At 45.3% G+C, this 15,804-nt stretch overlaps 17 non-coding genes across 17 annotated transcripts; all 17 read left to right on the forward strand.

Moving 5' to 3' along the window:
* The first annotated feature begins 1,352 nt into the window (after window positions 1-1,352).
* On the forward strand, window positions 1,353-1,424 carry Trnat-agu (transfer RNA threonine (anticodon AGU)). Its single transcript has one exon. It is a non-coding gene; the product is annotated as a tRNA-Thr (tRNA).
* A 554-nt stretch (window positions 1,425-1,978) lies between these two features.
* Trnar-ucg (transfer RNA arginine (anticodon UCG)) lies at window positions 1,979-2,051 on the forward strand. Its single transcript has one exon. It is a non-coding gene; the product is annotated as a tRNA-Arg (tRNA).
* A 439-nt stretch (window positions 2,052-2,490) lies between these two features.
* Window positions 2,491-2,563, forward strand: Trnak-cuu (transfer RNA lysine (anticodon CUU)). Its single transcript has one exon. It is a non-coding gene; the product is annotated as a tRNA-Lys (tRNA).
* A 321-nt stretch (window positions 2,564-2,884) lies between these two features.
* On the forward strand, window positions 2,885-2,956 carry Trnat-agu (transfer RNA threonine (anticodon AGU)). Its single transcript has one exon. It is a non-coding gene; the product is annotated as a tRNA-Thr (tRNA).
* A 540-nt stretch (window positions 2,957-3,496) lies between these two features.
* Window positions 3,497-3,569, forward strand: Trnar-ucg (transfer RNA arginine (anticodon UCG)). Its single transcript has one exon. It is a non-coding gene; the product is annotated as a tRNA-Arg (tRNA).
* A 439-nt stretch (window positions 3,570-4,008) lies between these two features.
* On the forward strand, window positions 4,009-4,081 carry Trnak-cuu (transfer RNA lysine (anticodon CUU)). Its single transcript has one exon. It is a non-coding gene; the product is annotated as a tRNA-Lys (tRNA).
* Window positions 4,082-4,402: 321 nt separating this feature from the next.
* Window positions 4,403-4,474, forward strand: Trnat-agu (transfer RNA threonine (anticodon AGU)). The gene has a single exon. It is a non-coding gene; the product is annotated as a tRNA-Thr (tRNA).
* A 540-nt stretch (window positions 4,475-5,014) lies between these two features.
* Window positions 5,015-5,087, forward strand: Trnar-ucg (transfer RNA arginine (anticodon UCG)). The gene has a single exon. It is a non-coding gene; the product is annotated as a tRNA-Arg (tRNA).
* A 439-nt stretch (window positions 5,088-5,526) lies between these two features.
* On the forward strand, window positions 5,527-5,599 carry Trnak-cuu (transfer RNA lysine (anticodon CUU)). Its single transcript has one exon. It is a non-coding gene; the product is annotated as a tRNA-Lys (tRNA).
* A 321-nt stretch (window positions 5,600-5,920) lies between these two features.
* On the forward strand, window positions 5,921-5,991 carry Trnat-agu (transfer RNA threonine (anticodon AGU)). Its single transcript has one exon. It is a non-coding gene; the product is annotated as a tRNA-Thr (tRNA).
* Window positions 5,992-6,531: 540 nt separating this feature from the next.
* Window positions 6,532-6,604, forward strand: Trnar-ucg (transfer RNA arginine (anticodon UCG)). The gene has a single exon. It is a non-coding gene; the product is annotated as a tRNA-Arg (tRNA).
* A 439-nt stretch (window positions 6,605-7,043) lies between these two features.
* Window positions 7,044-7,116, forward strand: Trnak-cuu (transfer RNA lysine (anticodon CUU)). Its single transcript has one exon. It is a non-coding gene; the product is annotated as a tRNA-Lys (tRNA).
* Window positions 7,117-7,437: 321 nt separating this feature from the next.
* Window positions 7,438-7,509, forward strand: Trnat-agu (transfer RNA threonine (anticodon AGU)). Its single transcript has one exon. It is a non-coding gene; the product is annotated as a tRNA-Thr (tRNA).
* Window positions 7,510-8,049: 540 nt separating this feature from the next.
* Trnar-ucg (transfer RNA arginine (anticodon UCG)) lies at window positions 8,050-8,122 on the forward strand. The gene has a single exon. It is a non-coding gene; the product is annotated as a tRNA-Arg (tRNA).
* A 439-nt stretch (window positions 8,123-8,561) lies between these two features.
* Trnak-cuu (transfer RNA lysine (anticodon CUU)) lies at window positions 8,562-8,634 on the forward strand. Its single transcript has one exon. It is a non-coding gene; the product is annotated as a tRNA-Lys (tRNA).
* A 321-nt stretch (window positions 8,635-8,955) lies between these two features.
* Trnat-agu (transfer RNA threonine (anticodon AGU)) lies at window positions 8,956-9,027 on the forward strand. Its single transcript has one exon. It is a non-coding gene; the product is annotated as a tRNA-Thr (tRNA).
* Window positions 9,028-15,613: 6,586 nt separating this feature from the next.
* Trnat-agu (transfer RNA threonine (anticodon AGU)) lies at window positions 15,614-15,685 on the forward strand. The gene has a single exon. It is a non-coding gene; the product is annotated as a tRNA-Thr (tRNA).
* The last annotated feature ends 119 nt before the right edge of the window (window positions 15,686-15,804 follow it).

Raw genomic sequence — 15,804 nt, forward strand, 5'->3', positions numbered from 1 at the left:
AATAGAAGAAAAATATCCGTATTACGATTGGGCAACTATATGGAAGAATATCAACCTGCGTGGTCTCTCCTCCGACGCCAAAACATCATGGTACAAATCGGTCAACAATATAGTTAGCACCAACGAACGATTGCACTCCATCGGGATTAGCCAAACAAACCTTTGTCTCAAATGTAATCTCCTCGATACCACAGTCCACAGATTCACGTGTGCTGGGCATATGGACAACTGGAAATGGTTGAGAGACCAATTGGCTTTCCTGACCAGATCATCCACCGACAATTTTCAGCCTCTGATACTTCTCCGGCCACAGATACAATATTTCCCTGCCACCAAAAATAACTCAATTCATTGGTTAATGGGAACATACGTTAGCTATGTCGTTAATAACTTAGGGACCGACAATATCATTGATTTTCATATGTACCTGAAAAATGAATATGATAGAATAGTTAAATATCCAGGCCATAAGAAGACGTATGGCAACATGCTCAAAATTGTCTTCGAGCGACTGGGAATCGGATGACAGCGAAGAGCAAACAAAAGACTTTCTTTTATACAACAATAATCGGAGAAGCAAAGAACACTATATGATTCAGTTCATCTTCAAATTTAAGCACCGCATTTAAGTCGCAACAAATGAAGGGAGTCCCGAAATTTTTTCCCACTTTTATTAAGAGAAGAAATTCATTTATTTAACGATTGTCATCAATCAGCACTTAAATTCAAATTCTTTTTTTTTTTTTTCAATTATGAAGCCTAGCCGAGATGGCAATTTATAATTAAAAATACAAAGCGCGCAACAAATGGAAATTCTGCAATTAGGTGACGGATGAGGGGCGGCATTGAGGCCAGGCCTCAGCATTTTTTGACCCCTGCCCTCATTGCCGACGCTTATCTGACACTGAACGAAAAAAAAAAAACAAAAAAAAAAAAAAAAAAAAAAGTGGTTAAGGCGAAAAAAAAAAAAAAGTCGGTAGAGCATGAGATTCTTAATCTAAGGGTCGTGGGTTCGAGCCCCACGCTGGGCGGCGCAAAATTTTGTGTCTACGCGGATGCAACCTGCGCCCCTCTCGTGAGCCTTGCGTAATGAACGTAACGGGTTACGACGATGCCTAGCTTCGTATGAATATCAGAGGAATGGTATTTGAAGCTGAAAGTAACTCTGAAATGAAATAAATGTGTTGTTTTGGAATTTTAGGTGTACATCGATATCGTGTGAGATGTGTAGGAAAGCAGCAGCTGTGCTAACTAAATGCAAATAATGGTCGCTAATGCGGTGCGTTTCCAGCTGAAGATCTCCGATTCACTAGTCCATAAGAACAAAGTACCCGAAAAGCGCGCTAGGAGGCGCCTCCTTAGCTCAGTGGCAGAGCGCTGGTCTAGTAAACCAGAGGTCGTGAGTTCGATCCTCACAGGAGGCAAATGAATTTTGTAAAAGCCCCTCCCACCGTGGCCCTTTCGAAAAAAGCGGTCAAGGATAAAACAAATTATAAATGGGTGCGGTATTTAAGAAATGCTCTCGCAAATGAATAGTGCGAATGGTGCTATTAAAGTAGGCAGCAGAAACTGCTGCTTTTGGGAGTCTCCGGAGAATGCCGACGTGAAATACTTGGTTCTTGTGATGTATTTTCTACCCCTGATAGAGACCCTCGCGGTTGTCGTCGTCGTCGTCGTCGTCGTCGTCGTCGGCGCCGCCGCCGCTTTGGTAATAGCGGCAACTCGCCATTGTATCTCATAGGGTGAGGTACCTTCTGCAACCGACTGAGATGGCACTAAGCGATTGAAGCTGATTTGCACGCTCTTGTTTGATGAGCGTCATAAGGGCTTGAATGTAACTTGCGATGGGACACAGCAAGAAGTAGCGTCGCATTTTTAGTACTGAAATTGGAGAATTGCGTCAAAGTTGGTAAATTCATTCCGGGAAGTGCACAAATGGCGATAATGAGGTGTGTTTGGGGAAGCGTATTGCGCCAGTGACCGTGTGGCCTAATGGATAAGGCGTCGGACTTCGGATCCGAAGATTGCAGGTTCGAATCCTGTCACGGTCGAGTTTTTCCAGTTCTGCAAAAGATGCATGCTGTTTTACTGTGTTGTTTGAGTACTACAAAACTAGTTGAAAGTTGCTGCTGTCCGCTTCCTGGCTGCAAACCGGCGTCTACCTGAAGCTCAAGCAAGACAAGGGTGATCTGTAGCGAAATTTTCGGCACAGTGCCGTTCAGGAGAGTTTTTGTTGGAACTACTGCGTCTGATTCAGGGCCCAAGAGCTACGCCACAGGCGTGTGCGCACAGTCGAGCATGTGTGTTGAATAATGGTGCTGATAGCCACGTATCATTTGAAGCAGATTTGATGCCTTTCGGAGACAATTTTTCATTGAATAGGATTGTAGCTCATTTGTGGCAGCAGGAAATAAGCTGTAGTCGAAAGGATCTTCCATAGATGGTCGCAGGTCCCATCAGTATCGTATGGCTCGTAAAGCATTGTGTGGAGCCCGGCTAGCTCAGTCGGTAGAGCATGAGATTCTTAATCTAAGGGTCGTGGGTTCGAGCCCCACGCTGGGCGGCGCAAAATTTTGTGTCTACGCGGATGCAACCTGCGCCCCTCTCGTGAGCCTTGCGTAATGAACGTAACGGGTTACGACGATGCCTAGCTTCGTATGAATATCAGAGGAATGGTATTTGAAGCTGAAAGTAACTCTGAAATGAAATAAATGTGTTGTTTTGGAATTTTAGGTGTACATCGATATCGTGTGAGATGTGTAGGAAAGCAGCAGCTGTGCTAACTAAATGCAAATAATGGTCGCTAATGCGGTGCGTTTCCAGCTGAAGATCTCCGATTCACTAGTCCATAAGAACAAAGTACCCGAAAAGCGCGGTAGGAGGCGCCTCCTTAGCTCAGTGGCAGAGCGCTGGTCTAGTAAACCAGAGGTCGTGAGTTCGATCCTCACAGGAGGCAAATGAATTTTGTAAAAGCCCCTCCCACCGTGGCCCTTTCGAAAAAAGCGGTCAAGGATAAAACAAATTATAAATGGGTGCGGTATTTAAGAAATGCTCTCGCAAATGAATAGTGCGAATGGTGCTATTAAAGTAGGCAGCAGAAACTGCTGCTTTTGGGAGTCTCCGGAGAATGCCGACGTGAAATACTTGGTTCTTGTGATGTATTTTCTACCCCTGATAGAGACCCTCGCGGTTGTCGTCGTCGTCGTCGGCGCCGCCGCCGCTTTGGTAATAGCGGCAACTCGCCATTGTATCTCATAGGGTGAGGTACCTTCTGCAACCGACTGAGATGGCACTAAGCGATTGAAGCTGATTTGCAAGCTCTTGTTTGATGAGCGTCATAAGGGCTTGAATGTAACTTGCGATGGGACACAGCAAGAAGTAGCGTCGCATTTTTAGTACTGAAATTGGAGAATTGCGTCAAAGTTGGTACAATTCATTCCGGGAAGTGCACAAATGGCGATAATGAGGTGTGTTTGGGGAAGCGTATTGCGCCAGTGACCGTGTGGCCTAATGGATAAGGCGTCGGACTTCGGATCCGAAGATTGCAGGTTCGAATCCTGTCACGGTCGAGTTTTTCCAGTTCTGCAAAAGATGCATGCTGTTTTACTGTGTTGTTTGAGTACTACAAAACTAGTTGAAAGTTGCTGCTGTCCGCTTCCTGGCTGCAAACCGGCGTCTACCTGAAGCTCAAGCAAGACAAGGGTGATCTGTAGCGAAATTTTCGGCACAGTGCCGTTCAGGAGAGTTTTTGTTGGAACTACTGCGTCTGATTCAGGGCCCAAGAGCTACGCCACAGGCGTGTGCGCACAGTCGAGCATGTGTGTTGAATAATGGTGCTGATAGCCACGTATCATTTGAAGCAGATTTGATGCCTTTCGGAGACAATTTTTCATTGAATAGGATTGTAGCTCATTTGTGGCAGCAGGAAATAAGCTGTAGTCGAAAGGATCTTCCATAGATGGTCGCAGGTCCCATCAGTATCGTATGGCTCGTAAAGCATTGTGTGGAGCCCGGCTAGTTCAGTCGGTAGAGCATGAGATTCTTAATCTAAGGGTCGTGGGTTCGAGCCCCACGCTGGGCGGCGCAAAATTTTGTGTCTACGCGGATGCAACCTGCGCCCCTCTCGTGAGCCTTGCGTAATGAACGTAACGGGTTACGACGATGCCTAGCTTCGTATGAATATCAGAGGAATGGTATTTGAAGCTGAAAGTAACTCTGAAATGAAATAAATGTGTTGTTTTGGAATTTTAGGTGTACATCGATATCGTGTGAGATGTGTAGGAAAGCAGCAGCTGTGCTAACTAAATGCAAATAATGGTCGCTAATGCGGTGCGTTTCCAGCTGAAGATCTCCGATTCACTAGTCCATAAGAACAAAGTACCCGAAAAGCGCGGTAGGAGGCGCCTCCTTAGCTCAGTGGCAGAGCGCTGGTCTAGTAAACCAGAGGTCGTGAGTTCGATCCTCACAGGAGGCAAATGAATTTTGTAAAAGCCCCTCCCACCGTGGCCCTTTCGAAAAAAGCGGTCAAGGATAAAACAAATTATAAATGGGTGCGGTATTTAAGAAATGCTCTCGCAAATGAATAGTGCGAATGGTGCTATTAAAGTAGGCACCAGAAACTGCTGCTTTTGGGAGTCTCCGGAGAATGCCGACGTGAAATACTTGGTTCTTGTGATGTATTTTCTACCCCTGATAGAGACCCTCGCGGTTGTCGTCGTCGTCGTCGGCGCCGCCGCCGCTTTGGTAATAGCGGCAACTCGCCATTGTATCTCATAGGGTGAGGTACCTTCTGCAACCGACTGAGATGGCACTAAGCGATTGAAGCTGATTTGCACGCTCTTGTTTGATGAGCGTCATAAGGGCTTGAATGTAACTTGCGATGGGACACAGCAAGAAGTAGCGTCGCATTTTTAGTACTGAAATTGGAGAATTGCGTCAAAGTTGGTACAATTCATTCCGGGAAGTGCACAAATGGCGATAATGAGGTGTGTTTGGGGAAGCGTATTGCGCCAGTGACCGTGTGGCCTAATGGATAAGGCGTCGGACTTCGGATCCGAAGATTGCAGGTTCGAATCCTGTCACGGTCGAGTTTTTCCAGTTCTGCAAAAGATGCATGCTGTTTTACTGTGTTGTTTGAGTACTACAAAACTAGTTGAAAGTTGCTGCTGTCCGCTTCCTCGCTGCAAACCGGCGTCTACCTGAAGCTCAAGCAAGACAAGGGTGATCTGTAGCGAAATTTTCGGCACAGTGCCGTTCAGGAGAGTTTTTGTTGGAACTACTGCGTCTGATTCAGGGCCCAAGAGCTACGCCACAGGCGTGTGCGCACAGTCGAGCATGTGTGTTGAATAATGGTGCTGATAGCCACGTATCATTTGAAGCAGATTTGATGCCTTTCGGAGACAATTTTTCATTGAATAGGATTGTAGCTCATTTGTGGCAGCAGGAAATAAGCTGTAGTCGAAAGGATCTTCCATAGATGGTCGCAGGTCCCATCAGTATCGTATGGCTCGTAAAGCATTGTGTGGAGCCCGGCTAGCTCAGTCGGTAGAGCATGAGATTCTTAATCTAAGGGTCGTGGGTTCGAGCCCCACGCTGGGCGGCGCAAAATTTTGTGTCTACGCGGATGCAACCTGCGCCCCTCTCGTGAGCCTTGCGTAATGAACGTAACGGGTTACGACGATGCCTAGCTTCGTATGAATATCAGAGGAATGGTATTTGAAGCTGAAAGTAACTCTGAAATGAAATAAATGTGTTGTTTTGGAATTTTAGGTGTACATCGATATCGTGTGAGATGTGTAGGAAAGCAGCAGCTGTGCTAACTAAATGCAAATAATGGTCGCTAATGCGGTGCGTTTCCAGCTGAAGATCTCCGATTCACTAGTCCATAAGAACAAAGTACCCGAAAAGCGCGCTAGGAGGCGCCTCCTTAGCTCAGTGGCAGAGCGCTGGTCTAGTAAACCAGAGTCGTGAGTTCGATCCGCACAGGAGGCAAATGAATTTTGTAAAAGCCCGTCCCACCGTGGCCCTTTCGAAAAAAGCGGTCAAGGATAAAACAAATTATAAATGGGTGCGGTATTTAAGAAATGCTCTCGCAAATGAATAGTGCGAATGGTGCTATTAAAGTAGGCAGCAGAAACTGCTGCTTTTGGGAGTCTCCGGAGAATGCCGACGTGAAATACTTGGTTCTTGTGATGTATTTTCTACCCCTGATAGAGACCCTCGCGGTTGTCGTCGTCGTCGTCGGCGCCGCCGCCGCTTTGGTAATAGCGGCAACTCGCCATTGTATCTCATAGGGTGAGGTACCTTCTGCAACCGACTGAGATGGCACTAAGCGATTGAAGCTGATTTGCAAGCTCTTGTTTGATGAGCGTCATAAGGGCTTGAATGTAACTTGCGATGGGACACAGCAAGAAGTAGCGTCGCATTTTTAGTACTGAAATTGGAGAATTGCGTCAAAGTTGGTACAATTCATTCCGGGAAGTGCACAAATGGCGATAATGAGGTGTGTTTGGGGAAGCGTATTGCGCCAGTGACCGTGTGGCCTAATGGATAAGGCGTCGGACTTCGGATCCGAAGATTGCAGGTTCGAATCCTGTCACGGTCGAGTTTTTCCAGTTCTGCAAAAGATGCATGCTGTTTTACTGTGTTGTTTGAGTACTACAAAACTAGTTGAAAGTTGCTGCTGTCCGCTTCCTGGCTGCAAACCGGCGTCTACCTGAAGCTCAAGCAAGACAAGGGTGATCTGTAGCGAAATTTTCGGCACAGTGCCGTTCAGGAGAGTTTTTGTTGGAACTACTGCGTCTGATTCAGGGCCCAAGAGCTACGCCACAGGCGTGTGCGCACAGTCGAGCATGTGTGTTGAATAATGGTGCTGATAGCCACGTATCATTTGAAGCAGATTTGATGCCTTTCGGAGACAATTTTTCATTGAATAGGATTGTAGCTCATTTGTGGCAGCAGGAAATAAGCTGTAGTCGAAAGGATCTTCCATAGATGGTCGCAGGTCCCATCAGTATCGTATGGCTCGTAAAGCATTGTGTGGAGCCCGGCTAGTTCAGTCGGTAGAGCATGAGATTCTTAATCTAAGGGTCGTGGGTTCGAGCCCCACGCTGGGCGGCGCAAAATTTTGTGTCTACGCGGATGCAACCTGCGCCCCTCTCGTGAGCCTTGCGTAATGAACGTAACGGGTTACGACGATGCCTAGCTTCGTATGAATATCAGAGGAATGGTATTTGAAGCTGAAAGTAACTCTGAAATGAAATAAATGTGTTGTTTTGGAATTTTAGGTGTACATCGATATCGTGTGAGATGTGTAGGAAAGCAGCAGCTGTGCTAACTAAATGCAAATAATGGTCGCTAATGCGGTGCGTTTCCAGCTGAAGATCTCCGATTCACTAGTCCATAAGAACAAAGTACCCGAAAAGCGCGGTAGGAGGCGCCTCCTTAGCTCAGTGGCAGAGCGCTGGTCTAGTAAACCAGAGGTCGTGAGTTCGATCCTCACAGGAGGCAAATGAATTTTGTAAAAGCCCCTCCCACCGTGGCCCTTTCGAAAAAAGCGGTCAAGGATAAAACAAATTATAAATGGGTGCGGTATTTAAGAAATGCTCTCGCAAATGAATAGTGCGAATGGTGCTATTAAAGTAGGCACCAGAAACTGCTGCTTTTGGGAGTCTCCGGAGAATGCCGACGTGAAATACTTGGTTCTTGTGATGTATTTTCTACCCCTGATAGAGACCCTCGCGGTTGTCGTCGTCGTCGTCGGCGCCGCCGCCGCTTTGGTAATAGCGGCAACTCGCCATTGTATCTCATAGGGTGAGGTACCTTCTGCAACCGACTGAGATGGCACTAAGCGATTGAAGCTGATTTGCACGCTCTTGTTTGATGAGCGTCATAAGGGCTTGAATGTAACTTGCGATGGGACACAGCAAGAAGTAGCGTCGCATTTTTAGTACTGAAATTGGAGAATTGCGTCAAAGTTGGTACAATTCATTCCGGGAAGTGCACAAATGGCGATAATGAGGTGTGTTTGGGGAAGCGTATTGCGCCAGTGACCGTGTGGCCTAATGGATAAGGCGTCGGACTTCGGATCCGAAGATTGCAGGTTCGAATCCTGTCACGGTCGAGTTTTTCCAGTTCTGCAAAAGATGCATGCTGTTTTACTGTGTTGTTTGAGTACTACAAAACTAGTTGAAAGTTGCTGCTGTCCGCTTCCTCGCTGCAAACCGGCGTCTACCTGAAGCTCAAGCAAGACAAGGGTGATCTGTAGCGAAATTTTCGGCACAGTGCCGTTCAGGAGAGTTTTTGTTGGAACTACTGCGTCTGATTCAGGGCCCAAGAGCTACGCCACAGGCGTGTGCGCACAGTCGAGCATGTGTGTTGAATAATGGTGCTGATAGCCACGTATCATTTGAAGCAGATTTGATGCCTTTCGGAGACAATTTTTCATTGAATAGGATTGTAGCTCATTTGTGGCAGCAGGAAATAAGCTGTAGTCGAAAGGATCTTCCATAGATGGTCGCAGGTCCCATCAGTATCGTATGGCTCGTAAAGCATTGTGTGGAGCCCGGCTAGCTCAGTCGGTAGAGCATGAGATTCTTAATCTAAGGGTCGTGGGTTCGAGCCCCACGCTGGGCGGCGCAAAATTTTGTGTCTACGCGGATGCAACCTGCGCCCCTCTCGTGAGCCTTGCGTAATGAACGTAACGGGTTACGACGATGCCTAGCTTCGTATGACTATCAGAGGAATGGTATTTGAAGCTGAAAGTAACTCTGAAATGAAATAAATGTGTTGTTTTGGAATTTTAGGTGTACATCGATATCGTGTGAGATGTGTAGGAAAGCAGCAGCTGTGCTAACTAAATGCAAATAATGGTCGCTAATGCGGTGCGTTTCCAGCTGAAGATCTCCGATTCACTAGTCCATAAGAACAAAGTACCCGAAAAGCGCGCTAGGAGGCGCCTCCTTAGCTCAGTGGCAGAGCGCTGGTCTAGTAAACCAGAGGTCGTGAGTTCGATCCGCACAGGAGGCAAATGAATTTTGTAAAAGCCCGTCCCACCGTGGCCCTTTCGAAAAAAGCGGTCAAGGATAAAACAAATTATAAATGGGTGCGGTATTTAAGAAATGCTCTCGCAAATGAATAGTGCAAATGGTGCTATTAAAGTAGGCACCAGAAACTGCTGCTTTTGGGAGTCTCCGGAGAATGCCGACGTGAAATACTTGGTTCTTGTGATGTATTTTCTACCCCTGATAGAGACCCTCGCGGTTGTCGTCGTCGTCGTCGTCGTCGTCGGCGCCGCCGCCGCTTTGGTAATAGCGGCAACTCGCCATTGTATCTCATAGGGTGAGGTACCTTCTGCAACCGACTGAGATGGCACTAAGCGATTGAAGCTGATTTGCACGCTCTTGTTTGATGAGCGTCATAAGGGCTTGAATGTAACTTGCGATGGGACACAGCAAGAAGTAGCGTCGCATTTTTAGTACTGAAATTGGAGAATTGCGTCAAAGATGGTAAATTCATTCCGGGAAGTGCACAAATGGCGATAATGAGCTGTGTTTGGGGAAGCGTATTGTGCCAGTGACCGTGTGGCCTAATGGATATTCCGGCTCTAGCTGTCCGCGCGCTAGGACGTGTCCGCTGCTGCTCCGTGTACGTTAGTGGTGACGCTAAGTCCTGAGCTTTAGTTTGTTGCCGTTTGTGTATTTCTGTGTTTCTACGTGTCTGGTGTTATTGTGCATAGTTTCTGTGTGTTTCGTCCGTTATAACGGTTGTGCTTTGGAGGAATTTCGGTTTATTACCGGGATCTCCTCGTAACTGAAGAAAAATGTCTGGAATTGTCCGGAAGAATACCCTGGTTTTCTCTTTCGAGAAGGAAACACGTGCAGTGCAACCTACGGCTTTGGAAATCCATGACTGGCTGACCGACGTAATTGGAGTAAGTTCTGATTCCGTACATACCACCCAATTAGATGCTGACAAATACTGTGTCTTTGTCAAATTTTTTAATCCTGTGGATGTCGAGAAGCTGTTGTTGAGGTGGGGTAGTGTTGCTGACTTTGTGCATAGAGATGGGTCTAAAAGTAGTGTTTCGATTCGGAGAGCGGATATCACGTATAAAACTGTACGAGTGCTAAACATTCCTATTGAAGTAGATAATCAGCTGATTAAAGAGGCGCTTTCGAAATACGGGGAGATTCAGTCCATTGTCAACGAAAGGTGGTCAAAATTATATAAGTTACAGTGTTTCAATGGCATACGATCAGTAGAAATGGAAGTTAAAGCCAATATACCATCTTTTCTTTCTATTGCTGGTCATAAAGCGCATATCGTATATTCAGGGCAGGTCCAGACATGTAATATTTGTAATGAAACGGGTCATTTCCGTCAAGACTGTCCCCGCCGTGTCTATGTCCTTAAAAATAGCCTTACGCAGCGTCAGCGACTTACGCTTAATGATGTTCTGCCTAACAATCATCACCCTCCCCCGGCCGGTAATGATGGAGCTAGTACTTCTGATGAACCTGCCGTAAATGTCGCTGATTTTCCTCCCTTGCATGTAATTACCGATCGCAGTTCTTCTACCCACGAGTGTGATCTGCCAACTAAAAAGAGACCTTTAGACACAACTGAAGACTGTTCAGACGATGATACATCGCAGTCCAACCGTAAACAAAAGCAATGCAGTGAGGTTGCGTGTGAGGACGTAGACAGTAAACATGTGGCAGTGACGCCAGCAGCAGAGGCCCTCCCGCCGTCAGCTGCTGTTGCCACAGAATTAGAAGACATGGACGCGAAAACACTGGCTCCGGTCACGGCGACACAGGAGTCGAGTTCTGAGGAACAGAAAGCGATGGATCGGACTCAGCCCTGCGAATCTACAGACCCACAGCACTCCCTTCCCGTTGCACCGATAGAGGTCGCGGCAGGAACTGAAACTGGAACTAGACTTAACAAACAGGACTGTGTAGAGGCCACCTCCACCCAATCGGTGCAAGATGCGGATCACTCGCGGTCACACACTGCCGCTGCAGAGGTTCAAAGACGCAGGATAAAACCTCAACCGAACCTCAAAGCCTCTCGTAACGCCGATAAACAAAAACTAGGAAAAGATGATGTGAAAGCCAAAAACGTATCATATGAAATAATTTCTGAAGTATCCCCCGAAAAAAACTCAAAGAAACTCGATGGTGCAAAACCGCACTGTAAAGATAAGTCTGACCAGGTAAAGAATCCGTCATTGAACTGACACAGCCAAGTCTCACTCGAGAAATGATACTGCTAAATGCCACCATGTTCCTGCACAATTTCGGTGACAACGGAATTACCAATATGCCAAATTCGTAGTTGACTGTTTTTAGTATAGTTTTTTTTTCTTTCTTCTTTTTCTTCTATTACCTCCAGGAGTAATTGTTACTTTTCTCTGACAGTAGGGATTTTTTGTCCTTATTTTCATAAGGAAGCTACATGTGCCAGGCATACACAATAACAACTATAAACATTAACAGGATTAAGTCAGAACCGAAGATTGCTGCTCTCAAGGATTTCCTTTACGAATCAGGAACTGACATTGCCTTGCTGCAAGAAGTCGTGATGCCTGACCTTAAAGTTGCAGGCTATGTAGAAATACTAAACATCTCCCTCGAAACAAAGGTGGGGACAGCAATTTTAATCCGGGAAGGGATCCCTGTAACTGATGTCGAGAGACTGGACTCGGGCAGAGCAATAGGAATTAACGTTTTTGACGTTACTATTATTAACCTGTATGCCCCGTCAGGGACCTCCAATAGACCGGAAAGGGCACATTTTTTTAGAGAAGAAATAATATATCTATTACGGAAAAACCCGCCAGAACTTTTAATTGGCGGCGATTTTAACTGTGTACTCAATAAAAAAGATCAGACTCCCAATTTTAATTGCTGTAACGAGTTGAAGCGGCTAGTCACGGATCTAAAACTCAGAGATACTTGGGAAATTAAATATCCCACTGTTGTTGCTTATACGTACATAGCTACACAGTCCTGTAGCAGGATTGATAGGATATATGTGTCACAAGGAATGGAAAGATCCTTAGTTAAAGTCGAGACGATTCCTGTATATTTCTCCGACCATTGCAGTATGCTGGCTTCTCTCAATTTAAGGGCACAACCAACTCGCCGTTTAAGAAGTCAGTGGAAGCTGAACGTATCTTTGTTACAGGACAATGAGTTAGCAGATGTTGTCCACGAAACGTGGAATATGTGCTTGCGCTCGGTAGATCGCTATGTGACTGTTACCGACTGGTGGTGCAACAGGGCAAAACCAAAACTGAGGAACGTTTTAATTCATTACAGTCTTCAACGATCCCGAGAACTCAAGAACACCATAGAGTTTTATTATGCAATGTTACGAAACTTGTATGACCAGGCGAGCATTTCCGGTATTCGTTTGGAAGACATTAAGAAAACTAAGGCCAAATTACTCCGTATTAAACAACAACAGCTGGAAGGACTAAAAGTAAAGTCAAAAGCCAAGACATTATCAGAGGACGAAACTGCTTCCTTGTATCACCTCTTGCGACACGCAAAATACAGGAGACGAACCTTTCTTGATGAGATCCAGACTTCGACCGGTCTGACCATTACTTCTCAGAAAGAGATTGTCAACGAGGTTTACACGTATTACCACAATCTATATTCAGCCAGTCCGTTATGCGAAGAATCCTTCGAAGAATTTCTTGGCAGCATAGTTCCTCAGCTGTCAGAAGAGGAAAATGAAGGACTTCTTACTGATTTCACTGAAGAGGAACTCCACGAAACCGTCCGCAAGTCTCCTTTACAAAAGTCACCGGGGCCGGATGGGTTGCCCGTTGAATTTTATCTACGATACTGGTCACTCATAGGAGCACAGTTCACTCAAATGGCAAACGAGATTATCCAAGGAAAACCACTCCCTGCTGCTATGAAAGAATGCACAATAGTACTAGTTCCAAAGACAACTTCGAAGCGAAATCTAAACAACTTTCGCCCTATTTCGTTGCTTAACTCCGACTATAAAATCATAGCTAGAATGTTAAATAACAGACTTTCACTTTTAGCCAAAAAAATAGTAAGTCAACATCAGTCATGTGTACCTGGCAGGACTATTTTCAAAAGTATTGCGGAATACAGGGACTTAATTGCCATCACTTCAGTGACGAACATCAAATGTGCCATTTGTTTTATTGATTTTCACAAAGCCTTCGACCGTGTGGATCACAGGTTCCTTCTTACAACAATGAGAAGGATCGGCTTTGACGAACGAGCTCTCAGTGTGGTTAAGAACGTTGCGATGGGAATCAGCGCAAGTATCTCTGTCAACTGCCAAAGAACTAAGCAGATTCAGATACGGCGTGGCGTTCCTCAGGGCAGCCCGCTTTCCATGCTTCTATTCGTCTTTTCCTTGGAGCCGCTACTCCGCAGTCTCCACGTCAATCTAACAGGTATTACGTTAGCAGGTCACAAAACAGTCACAAATGCATACGCTGATGATGTAGGCGTCGTATTACGGAACGTCGATGACATTTCCAAATTAGAACTGCTCCTCAAAAAGTACTGCAGCGTGTCGGGAGCCACCACCAATGCCAATAAGAGCAGATTTCTAAACCTGCGGGGTTTTCAACACGTAACTGTCACTTGGGCAACACCGGTCACTCAGTGCAAATCACTTGGGACGACTCTGACTACGTGTCCACTAAAAATGGCAGCCCTAAATTGGAAAACTACATCCGGATATATTCAAGGAGCCATCAGAGAAAACCTGCCCCGAACTTTAAATCAGTATCAGAGAATTCATTTAGTTAATAATTGCCTTTTATCAAAAGCTTATTATACTGCGCAACTCTTTCCACTTCCCACCATGATCGCTGGAAAGATAATGTCAATCGTCACTAACTACCTATGGCGAGGTGAAGTGTTTAGAGTGACTGGGAGAACAGCTACCCTAGATCCCAGCAATGGAGGTCTGGGATTAACTGATATTAAGAACAAGGCCTCTGCTCTTTTCCTCAAACGGACCACTAGTCTTCTTAATGAAAACGCTACAAGCATTACAACTAAGCTATTTGAAATTCTTAGACCTGCAAGTCTCCACGCGCCAGTTGATGTGCACAAAATCAATCCCCGTCTTCGTCATGTGCGTACATTTTTCGTCGATCTGAGTTATATCAATAGCGAAATAACCAATTCGCGGCAGTTAACGGCCCGAGCAATTATGTGTCTCAGAAAGAAAAATGAAGGGAAGAATAAAATAGAAGAAAAATATCCGTATTACGATTGGGCAACTATATGGAAGAATATCAACCTGCGTGGTCTCTCCTCCGACGCCAAAACATCATGGTACAAATCGGTCAACAATATAGTTAGCACCAACGAACGATTGCACTCCATCGGGATTAGCCAAACAAACCTTTGTCTCAAATGTAATCTCCTCGATACCACAGTCCACAGATTCACGTGTGCTGGGCATATGGACAACTGGAAATGGTTGAGAGACCAATTGGCTTTCCTGACCAGATCATCCACCGACAATTTTCAGCCTCTGATACTTCTCCGGCCACAGATACAATATTTCCCTGCCACCAAAAATAACTCAATTCATTGGTTAATGGGAACATACGTTAGCTATGTCGTTAATAACTTAGGGACCGACAATATCATTGATTTTCATATGTACCTGAAAAATGAATATGATAGAATAGTTAAATATCCAGGCCATAAGAAGACGTATGGCAACATGCTCAAAATTGTCTTCGAGCGACTGGGAATCGGATGACAGCGAAGAGCAAACAAAAGACTTTCTTTTATACAACAATAATCGGAGAAGCAAAGAACACTATATGATTCAGTTCATCTTCAAATTTAAGCACCGCATTTAAGTCGCAACAAATGAAGGGAGTCCCGAAATTTTTTCCCACTTTTATTAAGAGAAGAAATTCATTTATTTAACGATTGTCATCAATCAGCACTTAAATTCAAATTCTTTTTTTTTTTTTTTCAATTATGAAGCCTAGCCGAGATGGCAATTTATAATTAAAAATACAAAGCGCGCAACAAATGGAAATTCTGCAATTAGGTGACGGATGAGGGGCGGCATTGAGGCCAGGCCTCAGCATTTTTTGACCCCTGCCCTCATTGCCGACGCTTATCTGACACTGAACGAAAAAAAAAACAAAAAAAAAAAAAAAAAAAAAAAAAGTGGTTAAGGCGAAAAAAAAAAAAAAAGTCGGTAGAGCATGAGATTCTTAATCTAAGGGTCGTGGGTTCGAGCCCCACGCTGGGCGGCGCAAAATTTTGTGTCTACGCGGATGCAACCTGCGCCCCTCTCGTGAGCCTTGCGTAATGAACGTAACGGGTTACGACGATGCCTAGCTTCGTATGAATATCAGAGGAATGGTATTTGAAGCTGAAAGTAACTCTGAAATGAAATAAATGTGTTGTTTTGGAATTTTAGGTGTACATCTATATCGTGTGAGATGTGTAGGAAAGCAGCAGCTGTGCTAACTAAATGCAAATAATGGTCGCTAATGCGGTGCGTTTCCAGCTGAAGATCTCCGATTCACTAGTCCATAAGAACAAAGTACCCGAAAAGCGCGGTAGGAGGCGCCTCCTTAGCTCAGTGGCAGAGCGCTGGTCTAGTAAACCAGAGGTCGTGAGTTCGATCCTCACAGGAGGCAAATGAATTTTGTAAAAGCCCCTCCCACCGTGGCCCTTTCGAAAAAAGCGGTCAAGGATAAAACAAATTATAAATGGGTGCGGTATTTAAGAAATGCTCTCGCAAATGAATAGTGCGAAT

This window comes from Schistocerca nitens, chromosome 8 (genome assembly GCF_023898315.1).
Source record: "Schistocerca nitens isolate TAMUIC-IGC-003100 chromosome 8, iqSchNite1.1, whole genome shotgun sequence".
NCBI lineage: Eukaryota > Metazoa > Arthropoda > Insecta > Orthoptera > Acrididae > Schistocerca > Schistocerca nitens.